The following is a 20,025-nucleotide window of genomic DNA, read 5'->3' as shown; positions in this document are numbered from 1 at the left end:
AGTGGGCGTGGTTATTATCGATTTCTTCCATTTTTTGAACTGTTTATGGAAATGCCTGAAGGAAACGGCTCTGTAGAGTTTGGTTGACATAGCTATAGTAGTTTCTGAGATATATACAAAAAACTTAGTAGGGGGCGGGGCCACGCCCACTTTTCCAAAAAAAAATTACGTCCACATATGCCCCTCCTTAATGCGATCCTTTGTGCCAAATTTCACTTTAATATCTTTATTTATGGCTTAGTTATGACACTTTATAGGTTTTCGGTTTTCGCCATTTTGTGGGCGTGGCAGTTGGCCGATTTTGCCCATCTTCGAACTTAACCTTCTTATGGAGCCAACAAATACGTGTACCAAGTTTCAGCATGATATCTCAATTTTTACTCAAGTTACAGCTTGCACGGACGGACGGACAGACGGACGGACAGACAGACATCCGGATTTCAACTCTACTCGTCACCCTGATCACTTTGGTATATATAACGCTATATCTGACTCTTTTAGTTTTAGGACTTACAAACAACCGTTATGTGAACAAAACTATAATACTCTCCTTAGCAACTTGTTGCGAGAGTATAAATATTCATTAGTATATTAGGGTATATTATGTAAAAATCAGATAAAATTATTAAACATGCATGTTCAAATTGACTGTAAATATTACTATGCATGCATTCATACAAAATTATACCCATATTATAACTACATATTTTTACATGCCAATATGGAAAAGCCGACGGCAAAACGCAAAAGTATACATATTTGCATACATTGTGATTCCCTAGTTGAAAGCAAAAATTGGATTACGAAAATAGTATCACAATGCTGTTGTTGGGAGTATCATCATGAGCATGCATACATATTTATGTCTCTTCATATTCTTCAGTATGTGAGAGAGCTGTATTTGTACACATTTTTCGCTGTTAAAAATGAAATATCAAAGAACTTTTTTTTCTTCAATATTCTCTGCTTGGGCATACAAAGTTAATACCACCAGTTCATATTACATGAACATATCTTTTATTTGTCATTAATATGTAACAAGACACGACGCACATAGAATATGATCCGCCTTAAGTGGTCCAAGATGTAATTCATAGATTGTAAGATGAACCTTTCTACTTGTTACATATGGTCTATCTTAAGTGGATTGTAGATATACTTCTTAGAATGTGAGATTAATATTTGTATCTAGGCTTAAGAAAAATATTGTATTTAAGAAGAAACGAAATAAAGAAAACGACGGAGTTGCCCACGGGACTTGCTCACGGGCAGTTGCCCACAAAACACAAATCGAATTATTAATTGGCGATCCTGCCATGAGAATCGTAAAACTGCTGTTGGAAAAAAATTTCATAATAAAATTCGGCGGTAACCATTTAAGTGGACAAAAAATCTTCGTGTTACCATCGAAAAATCAATCAAGTATCCTCAATTGAGGAGAAAAGATAAAAAAACAAACAAAAATCGGCGAGTTAATTTACGCGTGTTACCGTTTGAAAATCAATCAAGTATCCTCACCTAAGGAGAAAAATAAAAATAAGAAAACCAAACAAAAATCGGCGAGTTCGAGTTAATTTACGCGTGTTTCCCGAAAAAACAAGCAAGTATCCTCAACTGAGAAGAAAAGAAAAAAACGAACAAAAATCGGAGAATCAATCAAGTATCCTCAACTGAGGAGAAAGGAAAAAAAAACAAACAGAAATTGGCGAGTGCTGTGTATTGAACGTGAACTGACTGTGGCAGAGCAGCATCCTTACACATACGGATAAATTGATGTCTTCAAGGATGACAGCCAAAGCTCCAGCAAAAGAATACAGCATCAAATTCAACAACAACGAAATAGTTGTAAGCAGCTCTTATATTCATTAATTGCATGGGAAATAACTCCTCTAGTATTAAGTACAAAATGTTTACAGTGATTATTATATAAATAATAATCATGCCACTCACAACTGTCCGTGTTTAAGAATAAAAAAAGAAAACAACAAGATAAAACCTTGTCTTAACAAGATCCATTGTATTAGTAAATCAAATATATACAAATTATGTTAAATTAAATCTAAAAAATTTTAAATGAAGGTTCGACCAGCTAAATAATAAAATATTTTTTAAAACCGCGATTCACTACCGCAACGGGGACCCTCCTGTTTATAATATAAACTCAATTCTGCGATTCTGAACTCCAGACCCTCCAGAATAAAAGAAAAGACTAGAAAGGATCAAAACAAATATTTAAATACAGACAGGCAACAAATTATATGCCTTTTAAATATTTTAAATTCAAATTAATAGAAAGTTATTACAATAGATTTATGCAAAAAGAAATTTAACCATATTTTTGTGAGTATTGCTATATATGCTGTTTCATGAAACTCACAAATATATAAAAAAAACCCGAAAAATAAAGTTAAAGGAAAGAAAAATATAATTCTTATTTTATTAAAAAAAAATATTTTGGGACAAATAGTGAAAAGAATAATTATAAAACAATATTGCAGAACGAAAATGTTCTACAACGCCAGCCGAAGTTCATACCGGCAAAATAAAACACAAAAATAATGGTAAAAAGTATAAAATAAATATATATATATATATATACATATATATCAAAATATAAAAATACAAAATTTATATTACTTGGGACAAAAAAGTTCTAAGACACCAGCCGAAGAAAGTACCGGCAATACTAAAAATAAAAAATATTTTAAAATTGTGGAACAAACAAGTTCTACAACGCCAGCCAAAAATTTTACCGGCAAAATAAAGCACAAAAAGAATGGTGAAAAGCCAAATAGAGATAAAAAATACAAAATTTAAAATACTTGGGACAAGAAAATCCTAAGAAGCCAGTCGAAGATAATACCGACAATAAAAGGAGGTAATATATTATATGACAGTTTGTAATTCATTTGTTATTCTTAAATAATCAAATTCAACAATAATTTAAATGTTTATTAAAAGCTATTTTTGCACTATATTATATAAAATAAATGTGTGCAAATGAATAAGTGATGTGTTAGTGTATATAAAAGTGAAAAATATAAGTGCAATATTAATTTTATATATCGAAAATCTGTAATTAAAATATTGCAAATTTTCAATTTAAAACGCGAATAACTCGAAAACTATAAGCTTCCTGCGGCTATTCGTGATCTGGAGAATCTCCTCTATCCGACCATACCCATTTTATTCCCGAAATCCTGGGATGGTATACTAAATTCTTCCCAAATTTGCCCAGTACATCAAATAATCTACCCATTGGTAACACTGTGGAACATTTTTGGGATTATTGTCTGGGGGGTGAGAAATTCCAAGTCATGGTGATGGTACTAGGTCAGTATAGTAAAACCCTCAAATGGTTTGGCGTTCGTATGTGTCAGTTTTTTTTATGACCTTTTAAATTTTTTCCTTATCTTGATGTTTTTTCGCTTAGTTGTAACATTTTGGCAAAAACGTAGTTTAACATAACTCGCGAACCAGTATTATCTATTTTTCCAATACATTAGACGGTTATAACAGCTTTTACACATTATATTTGGTACCCAATTTTCGTTCACTATAACATTTAAAAGGTCATAAAAGAAACTGACACATACGAACGCCAAACCCTTTGAGGGTTTTACTATACTGACCTGGTACCATCACCCTGACTTGGAATTTCTCACCCCACAGATTAGCTGTTGTACTGTGAAATTTAAAAGGTCATAAAAAAAACTGACACATACGAACGCCAAACCCTTTGAGGGTTTTACTACACTGACCTAGTACCATCACCCTAAATTGGAATTTCTCACCGCCCCGATTAGCTGTTGTACTGTGCAATAAAAGCACTGTCAACAGTTATGACATAGAATGCAAATGGATTATTAAAGCACAAAGAAGAGCTTCAACTAATTTTAGAAAAAGAGAAAATATATGTATTCTTATATCCGATACTCATTTTACGAGAAACACTTTCAAAACTGTTATTGTTAAAAACAGCATGAAACATTATGAGGATAGAAAAAGTAGTAAGCCGCTTTCTTTTAATTCGCTGAACTACGTCTATGTCGTCGTATATCTCATACAGCTCAGCCGTGGCCAAAGCGCAAGAGACCACAAATCTTTCGCAGAACCTTTCTCTCGAAAACTTGTAACGTCGTGTCATCAGATGTTGTCATTGTCCAAGCCCCTGCACCATACAGTAGGACGGGAATAATGAGTGCATTATAGAGTTTTGTTTTGTTTGTCGAGAGAGGACTTTACTTCTCAATTGCCCACTTAGTCCGAAGTAGCACCTGCCGGCAAGAGATATTCTGCGTTTGATTTCGAGGCTGACATTGTTGTTGGTGTTGATGTAGGTTCCAAGACAGACGATATTATCTACAACTTCAAAGTTATGATTGTCCACGGTGACTTGGGAGCCTAGTCGCGAGTGCGACGACTGTTTTTTTATATGTACACTCTTATAGAAGATGGTAAATTCTCTGTTTATTTCTGCAGCTCGAATTATTTTCTCCAGAAGGAAGTTGAAAAACTTAAACGAAAGGTATTCGTCTTATCTGAAACCTCGTTTGTTGTCGAACGGCTCGGAGAGGTCCTTCTCGATCTTGACGGAGCTTTTGGTGCTGCTCAACGTCAGTTTACACAACCATATTAGTCTTGCGGGGATACTGAAATCGGATATCGCGGCATAAAGGCAGCTCTAGTGCTGTCAAAGGCAGCTTTGAAATCGACGAACAGGGTGGGTGTGTCGATTCTCTTTTCTCGGGTTTTTCCAACATTTGACGCATGGTGAATATCTGGTCAGTTGTTTATTGGGCAAAGCACACTTAAATTCCAATCGTTGGGCATGCTTTCGTCCGATCATATCTACAAAGAAGCTGATGAATCTTCTTATCAGTTCTTCACCGTCGTGTTTGAATAGCTCGGCCGGCAATCCATCGGCTTCCACCGCTTTGTTGTTGGACGGGTAATGGAACGTCTGCTCCACCTTAATCGATTGGGGAATCGGGTTCGCCTTCTCCTGGCGTTATAATTTCACTGCCATTCAGCAGGTAAGGGAAGTGTTCCCTCCATAATTTTAGTATGCTCTTGGCGCCAGTCACTAGATCACCTCTGGGGGTTGTACAAGAGTATGCTCCGGTCTTGAAACCTTCTGTTAGTCGCCGAATTTTTTCGTAGAAATTTCGAGCACTACCCTTATCAGCCAGCTTTTCAAACTCTTCATACTCACGCATTTCTCTCTCTTTGACTGTCTGCAAATCTTCTCTCTTCCAATCTTGGTATCTATCCCATCCGAGTTGTAGTCGATCATAATATTACGAGGTAGGCAGTCTGTTTTCTCTTCATGGCGACACGGCACTCCTCGTCGTACCAGCTGTTCTTTTGTTTTTTCCAAATACTTTCCGTTTCGGTTTCAGCTGTACATAAGGAGCTTGAAATGCCGTCTCACAGTTCCCTTATACCGAGTGTTTGACGAGTGCTCTCAGAGAGCAGAAGTGCAATTCGAGTCGAAAATAGTTCGGCAGTCTGTTGTGATTGCAGCTTCTCGACGTCGAACCTTCTTTCTGTTTGTTGACGTGCGTATTTTGCTGCACAGAGCGGCGGTCCTAGTCGTTGTTAGGTCCTCGGAGGGTACGCACGTCTAGAACACTGACGACGTGCCTTCTGTATATCACAAGATGAGCGATCTGGTTGGTGGCTTTCCGTTCTGGAGACAGCCAGGTAGCTCGGAGAATTTTACAATGCTTTAATTTAGGACCACAGATAATCATAATTCAGGCCTCGGCGAAGGCGATCAGCCTCAATCCATTTGGGGATGTTTACCCGTGGAGGCTGAATTTACCAACTGTTGTGCCAAAGATATCTTCTTTGCCGACCTTGGCGTTAAAGTCGCCAAGCACGTTTTGACATCGTGGCGGGGGCAGCTCTCATAGGTGCGCTCCAAGCGTTCATAGAAGGCATCTTTGATTACATCTTTCTTCTCTTCCGTCGTGGCGTTGGCGCAAATCAGCGATACGTTGAAGAACTTCGCTTTGGTGCGGATTGTGGCTAGACGTTCATCCACTGGAGTGAATGACAGTACTCGGCGACGGATTCTCTCTCCCACTACGAATCCCACACCAAACTTGCGCTCTTTTATATGGCCACTGTAGTGAATGCCGGCTCGCCTCAGTCCTTGTCCCGTCTATCGCATTTCTTTGACAGCGGTGATGCCAGCCCATATTTTCACGAGAACAACAACCAGCGGCAGCGGCACCTTCCCAATTAAAGGACCGGACATTCCAGGTACATACCCTCAAATCATAAGCCTTAAAGTCCGGAAGTCATGAGGTGCTTGTGTCATATGTAAAAGAATCATTTCTGACCACTTCCAAATGAATGGCGATGAGAAAACTTTCCTCACTTGCTTGAACTTCTACACATGACTCCATCCTTCAGCTCTGATCACTATCCATTATATTTAACACTAAGTGTATCGGTTATTAAAAGAGATCTTATTTTGAAGCTATACATAAAAATACGGATTGAACTTCGTTCAAACGAATACTTCAGACTAAAATAGAGTGTCCGAAAATCACAACAATTGAACAACTTGAGTTAGAAGTTGACATATTTACGAAAGAAATTCAACAAGCAGCTTGGTATAATGCTTTGGAGATAAAGCGGAAAATTATAACTTCAAATTACCCTAAAAAAATAAAAATCCTCCTAATTAAGAAAAGAAAGTTACGACGGAAATGGCAACAGCAGAATTTAAACTAGAAATCGCTCATTTTAAGAATGAGTCAATTAATAAATATTTATGTGAACTATCCGCCAACAAAAAAGATGATTACTCACTCTCGAAAAGTACAAAGTATCTTAAACGTCCAACAAGCCACGTTGCACCATTAAAAATTGCTTCCAATACATGGGCCAGAAGTGATTGTGATAAATCTAATGCATTTGCAAAACACCTAGCTGAAACCTTTCGTCCAAACGAGAAGAGTGAAATCACGTTCCTCAGTAGTATTCAACAGGATCATGCAAAAATCCCAGCAATCACCATTTGTGAACTTAAAAGTGAAATTTAAAAAGCTTAAAGTTAAGAAATCAGCTGGATTCGATCTAAATTACAGCTGAAGTGTTAAAGCAGTTACCATACAAATTGTTGCGCCATGCGACTTTATAAATCACTGAGTTCAATTCTAACTTTGACCTTAAAAACGCTTAAGATTTTTTCATGGCGCCCGAGCAGGGACTCAGTGCGTGGCAGTAAAAGTGCATTTAATTTTCGAACAAAGTAATACTTAGCGTATTAATTTCTAACGCGCAGCAATTGCCTGTGAATTTTCCATTTCTTCCGGTTTCGGTCGAGTGCAAGTGACTAAAGTGACAAAGACATTAAAAAAAAAAAATAAAATTCAAAAAAAAATTTACATTAAAAAATAGCAGTGGCTTGTGAAAAATATATCACTATACATAAAATCACATACATAAAATATTTGCGAAGTGTACACATGCGACATACACTCAAGTGAATAAAAACGAAACGAAGTGGTAAAATTAAACATAAAGAAAATAAGATATAAACTAACCAAAACTAAAAATTGAAAAAAAAATTAAAGGAAAGTTTGTGAAGTGTGTGGTGAAAAAATAATACATATGTACGTGACAAACGTTCGGCAAAATTCACCTACCTAATAGTGCGCAAACACAAAGAAAAAGAGAAACCGAAACCATAAGGTGGATAATTCGGTTAAACGGCATACAGTGGAGTGTCAAAATAAAACCAGTCTTGAAATAAAAGCATTTGTATTTATTTTTTCTGATAAAGTTAGTGCATGAGATTTATTGCGGTAAAGCAAATTTATCAAAAACTACCGCCAAAAACATAAAGTGCCGTTGAAAAAAAAAAGAGTGTCGCGAGTGCCGGAAAAGAGGTACAAACCCTTTAAAAGAAAAAACCCGTAAACCAAAATACCGATAACTTCGGCCGTTAACACAACATTAAACAGCTATTTTGGGGTAACATTACATCCGTACCGAACGGGCTTGCGTCAACCAGAGAACATAAAACATAGAGAAGGTGCAAATTGAATTCTGTATGATGTTCGATAGGACGGCTAACAGAGCTTATAAGATTGCGACACGGAATTTCACCATTCTCGCTGCTATTTAGCAGAATTGAGCATGGACAATGGCATAAATATATGTAAAGCGATCATACGAGAATGAATAAAGAGAATGCTTTGTAGAAAAATATATACAAAATATACAAAGTCACACAGAGAGAGTAAAAAAGCATTCTCTGAGTGACATACTATGCATGCTTATTTTGTATTTATGAACCATTGTTTTCCGAAAAATGGTAAACATTTTATGTGATAAGATTAAATAAAAAATAAGTTTAAATAAATTATTATTTCAAAAATGATATTAATTTCGACTATTATATTATATCAAATTCGACTATTGTAAAATGAAGATGTGCTAAATGAACTTAAATGTGCTCATATAAACACTTCCATTCATTCCTTCCATTTCTTAAAAAAAATTAATGACCTTCATGAAATATGCATATTCGCATTATTTCGTTATCATTTCCATATTTGCACCAATAGAATTTCTATGACACATGCATATGTACATACATATATTATTTCTTTGGCACATTTGTCTGTATGTTTACGAAAGCAAATGCGAGCCATATACATATGTACATACATTCATAATAACAAGTGTCGCACGCTTCTTTCGCATCTCCGTTGTCACGGTCAACCAATGGCCGAAACTTGCGTTTTGTCAAAGAGTCAAGTGCTGAACAAACTGAGCACGACAGACTGCAAGCAACATCTGTCAAATATTAAAATACACACGTTCTTATGGACACAGTTATGTAGTTGTGCAGCTGGCTTAATAACTGTGTCCCTAAGAACGTGTGTATTATAATATTCATTGGTTCAGCACTTATGTGATGATAGAAAATCCAAGCTGTGCCGAAAAAAATAAACTAATGGCCACCGATTGTCACCGCTTCCCTTGCCTCTGTACAGTTTCGCCTACAAACCAGCGTAAATATGTATGAAGATGTATGCGCCTGCATACATATCGACGCAGATTTTTGCGAGTCACGGAAAAATATTTTATACAAATATTGTAAATCGACAACGGCTATGTTGCCACTTTTGTCACTTCTTTCTGTGAAGAAGCGCCAGAAAGTTGTTCAATTTATAATTTTCAGCTTTTGCCATCCTCGCGAAAAGACGCTTGTTGGCAAAGACATGCTCGGGGAGATGTTACGGCGTCTGTTTTTATGAATGAAGCGAGGTCGCTTGTGGATTTTGCGCCTGCGTTTATGAATAAAATCGTTTTTGTTGTAAAATTTACTACATTTGGGCTTCGCCAATTCGGCTGCCATATTGACTTGTGATGCTTCTGCTATTTAGACAATTGTTGTTTTTGTAGAATAATGCTTCAATTTATTGTTGGTGACATATTCACATGTGTACGCATATGTATGTTTGTATGCTTGTGCCTTATTTGCTCGGAAGCGTATACAAATATATGTACATAGAAATATATATGAATGCATGAACATGCAAATTAATGCGCGCGCATGTAATACTTTATATTGATAAGTGATAAAATCATGATTTGAATCTCTGAATGCGCACATGCGTATACATACATAATAAGATTATGATATGAGCATGTGCAGAGACATAAGATTAATATGATAGAAGATGTACATACATGCATATATACATACATATGTATGTTTATATTGTTGTGATAAATTTAATTTCTATTAGTGTTTATGCGACTTCCTGGTATCTCGCCCCACAACACAACATCCATCCCACAACGCAACATTCATCCCGCAACACGACATTTATCATACAACACAACATTCATCATACACAACATACAGCATCACACCACGCAACCCCACGCACCAAACACCACCATACCACAACATACATCTTTTTCACCACTCAGCCGATAAAAAAGGATTGGTTAGATCGGGGTGGTCTCAATTTCGATTTCAACGCCCGTAAGGTATAGCAACGTCTCGCCGGTTTGCAAAAGGTTGATGCTTCAATTTCGTGTGTGATCCGAACTGAAAGAAAACTCTTTCTATCGTGCGTGTGGGTGTGCACTAGCAACAGTGTAAATCCTTATACATATATATATGAAAATTATAAATATTTGACTTGTGAACAAAATATGAAATTATAACCATTTGAATTGTGAATAAAAATAATATTATAACCATTTTGCATTGTGAACAAAAAACCAAAAAATTAATTATATCAACAGAAAGAATACAAAATACTGTGAACCTATTTAAAATCTAATCAATTTATTTTGTTGAAAGTCGTGCCCGGATACAAATAAAGTATAATTTGTGGAATTTAACATTTATGTCGCCAAATTATAACTCTTTCATTTAAAGACGGACAAAAGGGAATCATCATCACAAGCTAAAAGCGTAAGTATTCCCCACACATAATTAGTGAAACTAAGTGCATGAACAAATGGTCCTTCGAGCCTCTTAGACAGGCACCTACGATTTTAAAAGAACCCACCGAGAGGTGGAAAAGTGAATAAAGTGCATGTGAAACTATACAACAGAACAATTAAAAGTACACACAAGAAAAAATAATAAATAAACAGGTACTTAAACATATATTAAGTGATCAAATCTACATAACGGGCGCGAAACCAACTAAAAAAAACAAATACAAAAAAAACTAAAAATCAAGTACGGGCGCGGTAAAACTAATAATAATCAAACAACAACAAAAATAAAAACCCAAAACCTACATACAAATATATGTATAGGATTCTCAACAGGCAAGCAGCGTGGGAAGAGGAAAAAGACTCAACACGGAAGACATCAAACAAGAAAAAACAAAAACCAAGAGGATGAAAGGAGAATAAACGAGAGAAAGAACGAAGAGATACACACATAAATAAGTATTGCTACCCTTAAACCCTTGGCGGAGAAAAAAGTAAGTCCGTTCCAATTAAATATTTAATAAAATAACTATGCGCATATGTATGTTTAAAATACAGTTTGAGCTGTAATACGACATACAGTTAGTTAGAAATAACCCAACTGTTCTATACGGAAAACAGGTTAGACAGTTCGGTATGTACATATGTATGTATAGATACCGAAATATATGAAAAAATTACGGTACCTGCCTACTGCTTATATTGTGTTCCAAAGAACACTTTTCAAAAAAAAAAAAAAAAAAAATTTTTTCAAAGTCAAGTATCCTACTTGCAAGTTTTGGTGATACCCCTTGGGCTAAAAAAAGCAACAAGCAGGATCGCCTATAATAATTAAGCAGAGGCGAGCAAAAAAAAAAAAAAAACAACAGAAAGTGCAAATCCATACATATGTTAGGGGTATGCGAATATTCGAAATTTCGAATTATTCGACGCGAATCGAACCGAATTATTCGATCCGAGATTCGACCCGAATATTGGCATTATTCGAATAGTTCGAATAATTTGAATAGTTCGAATAATTCGAATAATTTTAATATTTGACTATTTGCATGATTTTTTAATAAGCGCCAGTAGTATTTGAATCTCGTTCATGCAACTGACGTACATCTGTCATTCTCGTTTTAAATATCAAACATTGGTTATTTTTTTTTTTAATTGAATAAATGTCTTCCCATAATTCTGAAGAGGAAAGTGTGATTGTGGAAGTGGAACCTGAAGTTGGTGTGGGAGATAATAATGAGGTTGTGTCTTCAATACATCGGAGTCCTGCTTGGAATTTTTTTAAGCTCTGTACTGAAGGATACCGAAAAGCAATATGTAATACTTGCTCGAAAGTATTAAAATTACCAACATGTATGATGCCATTTATTTTTAAATTTTTATTATTTTCTGACTTATATATACATATATATCTATATTAGTTAATCATTATGTTTTTCTAGCTACTACGTCACCTATGTTAAAGCATTTACATTCGAAACATCCTATTTTATATCAGAAATGTGTTGAAATAGGAAAAAAGAGTATAGTTGCAGAAGAAAGTAAAAATACTGAAGAATCGCCAAAACGTCAGAAACTCGGGCCACCTACTAAAGCAGAGCTAGATCAACTATGTATGGAGATGATAGCAATTGATATGAAACCTTTTTCTTGTGTAGAAGATAAAGGTTTTCGAAGATTATTAAAAAGACTCGATTATACATATGATCCGCCATCAAGTACTACTTGCTCCCGTAGTCTCTGTTCTAACTTATACGAACAAATCAAACAAAAATTGATGGACGAATTGCAAAATGATATAGCATCAGGCTTAGATTTCATACAAAAATGAGTTTACACATTTACAAATCTCAATGTTATGTTTACGAATCGTTATAACTTATAACTTTATGCGACTTGAGAAAACCCTAAATGTAAAAGAAAAAATTGCTGAAATGTATTCAGGCAATAATACAATGAAAGATGACATATATAAAAATACTTCCATCAAAAAATAATTAGAAGTCAAAAATTATATAAAATCTATCGAAAGTATATTTAAGAGTCAAATTTAAATAAATTAAGATTTCAAAATAGTACTGTTCAAATTGATAAAATAGTCTATAGCCTCACGTACTACTATATATCCATTTGAATCGGGACGCTTCAATTTAGAGGTGGGGGAGTTAATACCACCAGTTCACATTACATGAACTTATTCTTTATCTGTCATAAATATGTAACATGACACTTACGACCCATATGGTCCGTATTAAGTATCCGTAAGTAACATTATGTGTACTTTGCTAATACTGTCCGCCTTAGGTGGTCCAAAAATGTAACTCATAGATTGTAAGATGAATCTTCCCACTTGTAACATATGTCCTACATATGTCCTATCTCAAGTGGATTGTAGATATACTTCCTAGAATGTAAGATAAATATTTGTATCTAAACTTAAGAAAAATACTGTATATAAGAAAACATAATAAAGAAAACGAGGCAGTTGACCACAGGCAGTTGACCACAGGGAGTCGACCACAGGGAGTTGCCCACGGGAGTTGCTCACGGGCAGTTGCCCGTAGCTGCTTACAGAACTAAACAGAGTTTTTAATTTACATATGTACCTACTACATATTATTTCTTTGGCACATTTGTCTGTATGTTTACGAAAGCAAATGCGAGCCACATATGTACATATGTATGTTAACATGGCAAATGTTAACAATTACTAAATAAGTAATAACACATAATCAGCAATAATGAGCAAATCATAGCGGAAATGCATCTTTAGTTGGACAATATTTCCCACAGTAAAAGCCAGACGCTTTCATCAGCATAAAAGCTCATTTTTCGGCGTGAAGCGGAAATCCAACACGCGCAACCGAAATAAGCCAATTCGGAGAATCGGCAACAAAGTCAGCAGTTGGCCGGTGCAACGTAGCTTAGGTTTTAAGTAAATTAATTCTTAAGTTTAGTCTTAGCTCTGTAATGAAACGAACAAGTAATAAATAAATTTTTTTTTTAAAGAAATTAACATCAAATTTCTTAACTGGCGCCCAACGTGGGGCCTTCGCTAGTCGCGTTTAGTATCAATACAATTCGAGGGTGTATCCACAAGTCTTGGTTAAAAAGTTTGTGCTGTCGTGATACTCAGCGGCTTCTATCAGCAGACAAGGATAATACTTACCACCCCATAGACGGCGAAGGCTTGGGCTAGGACTCAACAGAAGTGCAGGAAAAGAGGCCCCCTAGTCGCCAATAGCAAACGGGAAACGCAAGACGTTAGCCGCCTGCCCAGGAGAATGTTCCTGCTACTAGAGTAAGAATTAATTTTAAGAACAAATATTAATATATTCACATAAGTAAAAGAATTTTTAAAATATAAAAAGTGAAACTGTTTAATGTGAAACAAACTACATATGTTTAAGAAATCTTTAATGCAAAGGTGAACACAATTTAAGAATAGTGACATAATTTAAGAAAGAGAGCGTAATTCAGAAAAAATAATTGAACTAGACGAGATAATATTATATCGAAAAGCTAACTAAAATCGAAAAATTTAGAAAGGAAAGTTTTAACTCAAAACAAAATAAGCTAGGGATAAATTAAATTTTTAAAATAAAAAAGTGAATAATAGAAATATATCAATCATGCCAGTTAATCCTGCTAACCTCGCACCCCAAGGGCCACCAGCACCTTCTGGTCAGCCTCTTGCCTCTTTTAATTCATTCTCTATGGATGAGTTAACTACCGTAATCACAGGAATTGTGAACAATGTCTTAAGGACTGAAGGGCGAAACATGGTTCAAGCCGCCCTTAACCCAAATTCCAACTTTTCAAATTTCACGGACATTACCATAGACCCAAGACTACCCGGAAATGTCTCTGAATTAGACAAAATACCAGATGTGATACGATGTCTTCGGGAGTTTTCCGGAAATCCGGGAGAATTCACATCTTGGAGGAAAAGCGTGGACAGGATCCTCCAGATATATGAGCCTCAAAGAGGTACCCCAAAATATTATGGCATTCTCAATGTCGTTAGAAACAAAATCGTGGGCAATGCCGACATTGCCTTGGAGTCCTATAACACTCCACTAGATTGGAAGGCGATCTCCAGTTGCCTAACATTGCATTACGCGGATAAACGCGACCTTGGTACCCTTGAGTACCAAATGACCTCTCTCGTACAGGGTAGCAATACAATTCAAGAATTTTACCAAAAGGTATATTCTCATCTCTCACTAATTCTGAACAAACTGGGATGCATGGAAGTCGGCGCAGAAGCCATGCACCTTCTAACTCGTACGTATAGGGATAAAGCCCTAGACACGTTCGTTCGCGGACTCAAAGGAGATCTACCGAGACTCCTTTGAATGAGGGAACCAGCAGATCTCCCTCAGGCACTCCACCTGTGTCTCAAACTAGAGAATCAAACCTTCAGGTCACATTATGCCTTGAGCAATAATAACAATATCAGCAGGAAACCACAAGAGTTTCGTCCACCAGTACCTCCCAGAAGGATGAACAATGAGTTTTACCCCGAATTGGCATACTTGCCCCAACCATGGTTGTACGCAGCCACTCCACATAGACCACCGCAAATGAACTATCAAGTTCAACGCCAGCAACAGGCGCCCCAATATGCACAACAGCATTACAATCCACCACCACGTCCTTTGCATAAGCCACAGCCACGTCCAGAACCAATGGACATTGACCCATCACTGCGAACTAGGAATATTAATTATATGAATAGGCCACGTAATAATGACCCTATTAACAAAAGACCTCCTCCTGGCAACCCTCCAGCTCCTGTGCCCCCTAATAAAATCCAAAGGAATTTCCATATAGATTCCGAACAACCCCAAGCTTACTATCCTACCACAACAATTGACAAGCAGACGAACGACAGCTCTACCCATTACGATGACGAATGTTACAGAGACAGAAATGATGAAGGTCAGGACGATAGCTACATAGACACGACTGATTTACATTTTTTAGAATGAGTCACTCTTCGCTGCCCTATGTTGAATGCAGGCTGAAGAGTGGAGATATTGTGAAAATTTTAGTAGATACAGGATATACGAAAAACTATAAACGATCCTCTATCGTGCCCAATCCAATAAATAACGAAAGCATTTTTTTTGCGAAATCCATAGCAGGAGATATCGAAATCAAACAGCATACCTTTCTAAACCTATTTAACTCAGACTAAAAACTGAAATTCTACCTCCTCCCAACTCTGACATCATTCCATGGTATTATGCGGAATGATAGCCTTAAGGAGCTTGACGCAGTCATCCACGTAAAGAATAACTTCATGGAGTTAGAAGGCAATACCAAAATTAAAATCAAGCAGCTAGCTTCAAGATCTGTTAACAAAATACATATTAAGGAAGATAACTTGTCACAAAAACATCAGAAGGAAATTAATAATTTAGTCGAAAATTTTTCTAATCTCTTTACGGAACCAAACGATAAACTTACCTATACCACTAAAGTCATAGGAGAAATCAGAACGCACAAGGACACTCCCGTTTATACAAGGTATTACCCTTACCCAATGTCATTAAAAGGTGAAGTCCAAACCCAAATCAACAAAATGTTAGACGATGGCATCATTCGACCATCAAGATCACCTTATAATTCACCCGTTTGGGTTGTAGCTAAAAAACCCGATTCCCAAGGCAATAAGCAATACCGAATCGTTATTGACTATAGGAAGCTTAACTCGATTACTGTAGCAGACCGTTACCCAATACCCCAAATTAATGAGGTACTATCCCAGCTTGGGAAAAACAAATACTTTTCCGTTTTGGATTTAAAGAGTGGATTCCATCAAATCCCTCTCAAGGAATCCGATATTGAGAAAACAGCTTTCTCAATAAACAATGGCAAGTACGAATTCACAAGACTGCCATTCGAACTCAAGAATGCCCCTTCAATTTTCCAGCGAGCCTTAGATGACATTCTTCGTCATCACATTGGGAAAATTTGCTATGTCTATATCGATGATATAGTCGTTTTCAGCAACTCTGAAGAAGAGCACACCCTCCACTTAAACCAAATTTTCAAAACCCTTGAAGTCGCAAACATGAAAATACAATTAGACAAATGCCATTTTTCAGGGACTCAGTAGAGTTTCTAGGATTTATTATTTCCTCAAAAGGAATAACAAAGAATCCCTCAAAGGTAGAAGCAATAGCTAAAATACCCTACCCCAAAAATATTAAGCAACTTCGCTCATTTTTAGGCCTTTCCGGCTACTATCGTCGCTTTATTAAAGATTACGCCATGCTGGCTAAACCCCTAACCATACTCTTAAGAGGGGAAGAAGGACGTATATCCAAAAACAAGTCCAGCAAAATCAATATCGAATTGGATGAAGACGCAAAAGATGCCTTCAACAAAATTAAAAATTCACTCATGTCTGACGACGTCATACTTTCCTATCCTGACTTCAATAAAGAATTCCATCTAACGACCGATGCGTCAAACTTTGCAATTGGTGCAGTCCTTTCGCAAGACAAACACCCCATCGCCTTCATCTCCCGAACACTAACCAAAACAGAAGAAGCCTATGCTACGAACGAAAAAGAGTTTTTAGCAATCATCTGGGCTCTAAACAATTTCAGGAATTATCTATACGGTTCAGCCGACGCACTATCAAGAACGCCTCCCGAACCAATTAACGCCTTGTCAGTAACCCAGCATAGTGACGAGAGCTCATCCGATAACTTAATTTGGCATGTAGAATCCCCAATTAACGTTTTCATCCAATTAAAACATATAACCCTGGAGAAACAATTTACGTTAGGATAAAACACGAATTAACCCAATCTCTTCAAATTTTAGATACAATAAAACCTGTCGAAAGAAGACAGAAAAGATCCATAGATAGTTTAGGAACGGCTTGGAAATTCATAGCCGGAAGCCCCGATCACGAGGATCTGAATGTAATAACCAAAAATCTTAATGATATCAATAATAATAATAATAAACAAGTACTAATTAACAATATTTTTAACGAAAAAATTAATAACATTAGCATGATAGTAAATAATCTTCTTAATAACATAAGGAAAGTTTGGTGTAGGATTCGTGGTGGGAGAGAGACTCCGTCGCCGAGTACTATCGTTCACTGCGGTGAATGAACGTCTAGCCACAATCCGCATCAAAGCGAGGTTCTTCAACATATCGCTGATTTGCGCCCACGCCCCGACGGAAGAGAAGGACGATGTGACCAAAGATGCCTTCTATGAGCGCTTGGAGCGCGCTTATGAGAGCTGCCCCCGCCACGATGTCAAAATCGTGCTTGGCGACTTTAACGCCAGGGTGGGCAAAGAAGGTATATTTGGCACTACGGTCGGTAAATTCAGCCTCCACGACGAAACATCCCCAAATGGGTTGAGGCTGATTGACTTCGCCGGGGCCCGAAATATGGTTATCTGTAGTACTAGATTCCAGCATAAGAAGATTCATCAAGCTACCTGGCTGTCTCCGGATCGAAAAACTACCAACCAGATCGATCATGTTGTGATAGACGGAAGACACGTCTCCAGTGTTTTAGATGTGCGTGCGCTCCGAGGTCCTAACATCGACTCGGACCACTATCTTGTTGCAGCTAAGATTCGCACCCGCCTCTGTGCAGCAAAAAACGCGCGCCACCAAACACAAGGAAGGTTCGACGTCGAGAAGCTGCAATCACAACAGACAGCTGAACGATTTTCTACTCGGCTTGCACTCCTGCTCCCTGAGAGCACTCGTCAACAACTCGGTATAAGGGAACTGTGGGACGGCATTTCAAACTCCTTACGTACAGCTGCAACCGAAACCATTGGTTTTCGGAAAGTGCAAAAGAACAGCTGGTACGACGAGGAGTGCCGTGTCGCAGCGGAGAGAAAACAGGCTGCCTACCTCGCAACGTTACGATCGACCACTACACGTGCGGGATGGGATAGATACCGAGAGTTGAAGAGGGAAGCGAGACGCATTTGTAGACAGAAGAAGAAAGAGGCTGAAATGCGTGAGTACGAAGAGCTTGATAAGCTGGCCGACAGGGGTAATGCTCGAAAATTCTACGAAAAAATGCGGCGGCTTACGGAAGGTTTCAAGACCGGAGCGTATTCCTGTAGAACCCCCAAAGGTGATCTAGTCACTGATGCCCAAAGCATACTTAAATTATGGAGGGAACACTTCTCCAGCCTGCTGAATGGCAGTGAACGCACAACACCAGGAGAAGGTGAACCCGATTCCCCAATCGATGACGATGGAGCAGACGTTCCATTACCAGACCATGAAGAAGTTCGAATAGCAATTGCCCGCCTGAAGAACAACAAAGCGGCAGGAGCCGACGGATTGCCGGCCGAGCTATTCAAACACGGCGGCGAAGAACTGATAAGGTGCATGCATCAGCTTCTTTGTAAAATATGGTCGGACGAAAGCATGCCCAACGATTGGAACTTAAGTGTGCTATGCCCAATCCATAAAAAAGGAGACCCCACAATCTGCGCCAACTACCGTGGGATTAGCCTCCTCAACATCGCATATAAGGTTCTATCGAGCGTACTGTGTGAAAGATTAAAGCCCACCGTCAACAAACTGATTGGACCTTATCAGTGTGGCTTTAGACCTGGCAAATCAACAACCGACCAGATATTTATCATGCGCCAAATCTTGGAAAAGACCCGTGAAAGGAGAATCGACACACACCACCTCTTCGTCGATTTCAAAGCTGCTTTCGACAGCACGAAAAGGAGCTGCCTTTATGCCGCGATGTCTGAATTTGGTATCCCCGCAAAACTAATACGGCTGTGTAAACTGACGTTGAGTAACACCAAAAGCTCCGTCAGGATCGGGAAGGACCTCTCCGAGCCGTTCGATACCAAACGAGGTTTCAGACAAGGCGATTCCCTATCGTGCGACTTTTTCAACCTGCTTTTGGAGAAAATAGCTCGAGCCGCAGAACTAAATAGAGAAGGTACCATCTTCTATAAGAGTGTACAGCTGTTGGCGTATGCCGATGATATTGATATCATCGGCCTCAACACCCGCGCCGTTAGTTCTGCTTTCTCCAGGCTGGACAAGGAAGCACAGAAAATGGGTCTGGCAGTGAACGAGGGCAAGACGAAATATCTCCTGTCATCAAACAAACAGTCGTCGCATTCGCGACTTGGCTCTCACGTCACTGTTGACAGTCATAACTTTGAAGTCGTAGATAATTTCGTCTATCTTGGAACCAGCGTAAACACCACCAACAATGTCAGCCTTGAAATCCAACGCAGGATAACTCTTGCGAACAGGTGCTACTTAGGACTGAGTAGGCAATTGAGAAGCAAAGTCCTCTCTCGACAAACAAAAACCAAACTCTATAAGTCACTCATAATTCCCGTCCTGCTGTATGGTGCAGAGTCTTGGACGATGTCAACAACGGATGAGTCGACGCTGCGAGTTTTCGAGAGAAAAGTTCTGCGAAAGATTTATGGTCCTTTGCGTGTTAGCCACGGCGAATACCGCATTCGATGGAACGATGAGCTTTACGAGATGGCT

Source organism: Bactrocera neohumeralis, unplaced genomic scaffold (assembly GCF_024586455.1).
Source record: "Bactrocera neohumeralis isolate Rockhampton unplaced genomic scaffold, APGP_CSIRO_Bneo_wtdbg2-racon-allhic-juicebox.fasta_v2 cluster09, whole genome shotgun sequence".
NCBI classification, from domain to species: Eukaryota; Metazoa; Arthropoda; class Insecta; order Diptera; family Tephritidae; genus Bactrocera; species Bactrocera neohumeralis.
The sequence above is the reverse complement of the archived record's forward strand: the minus strand, read 5'-3'. Positions refer to the sequence as shown.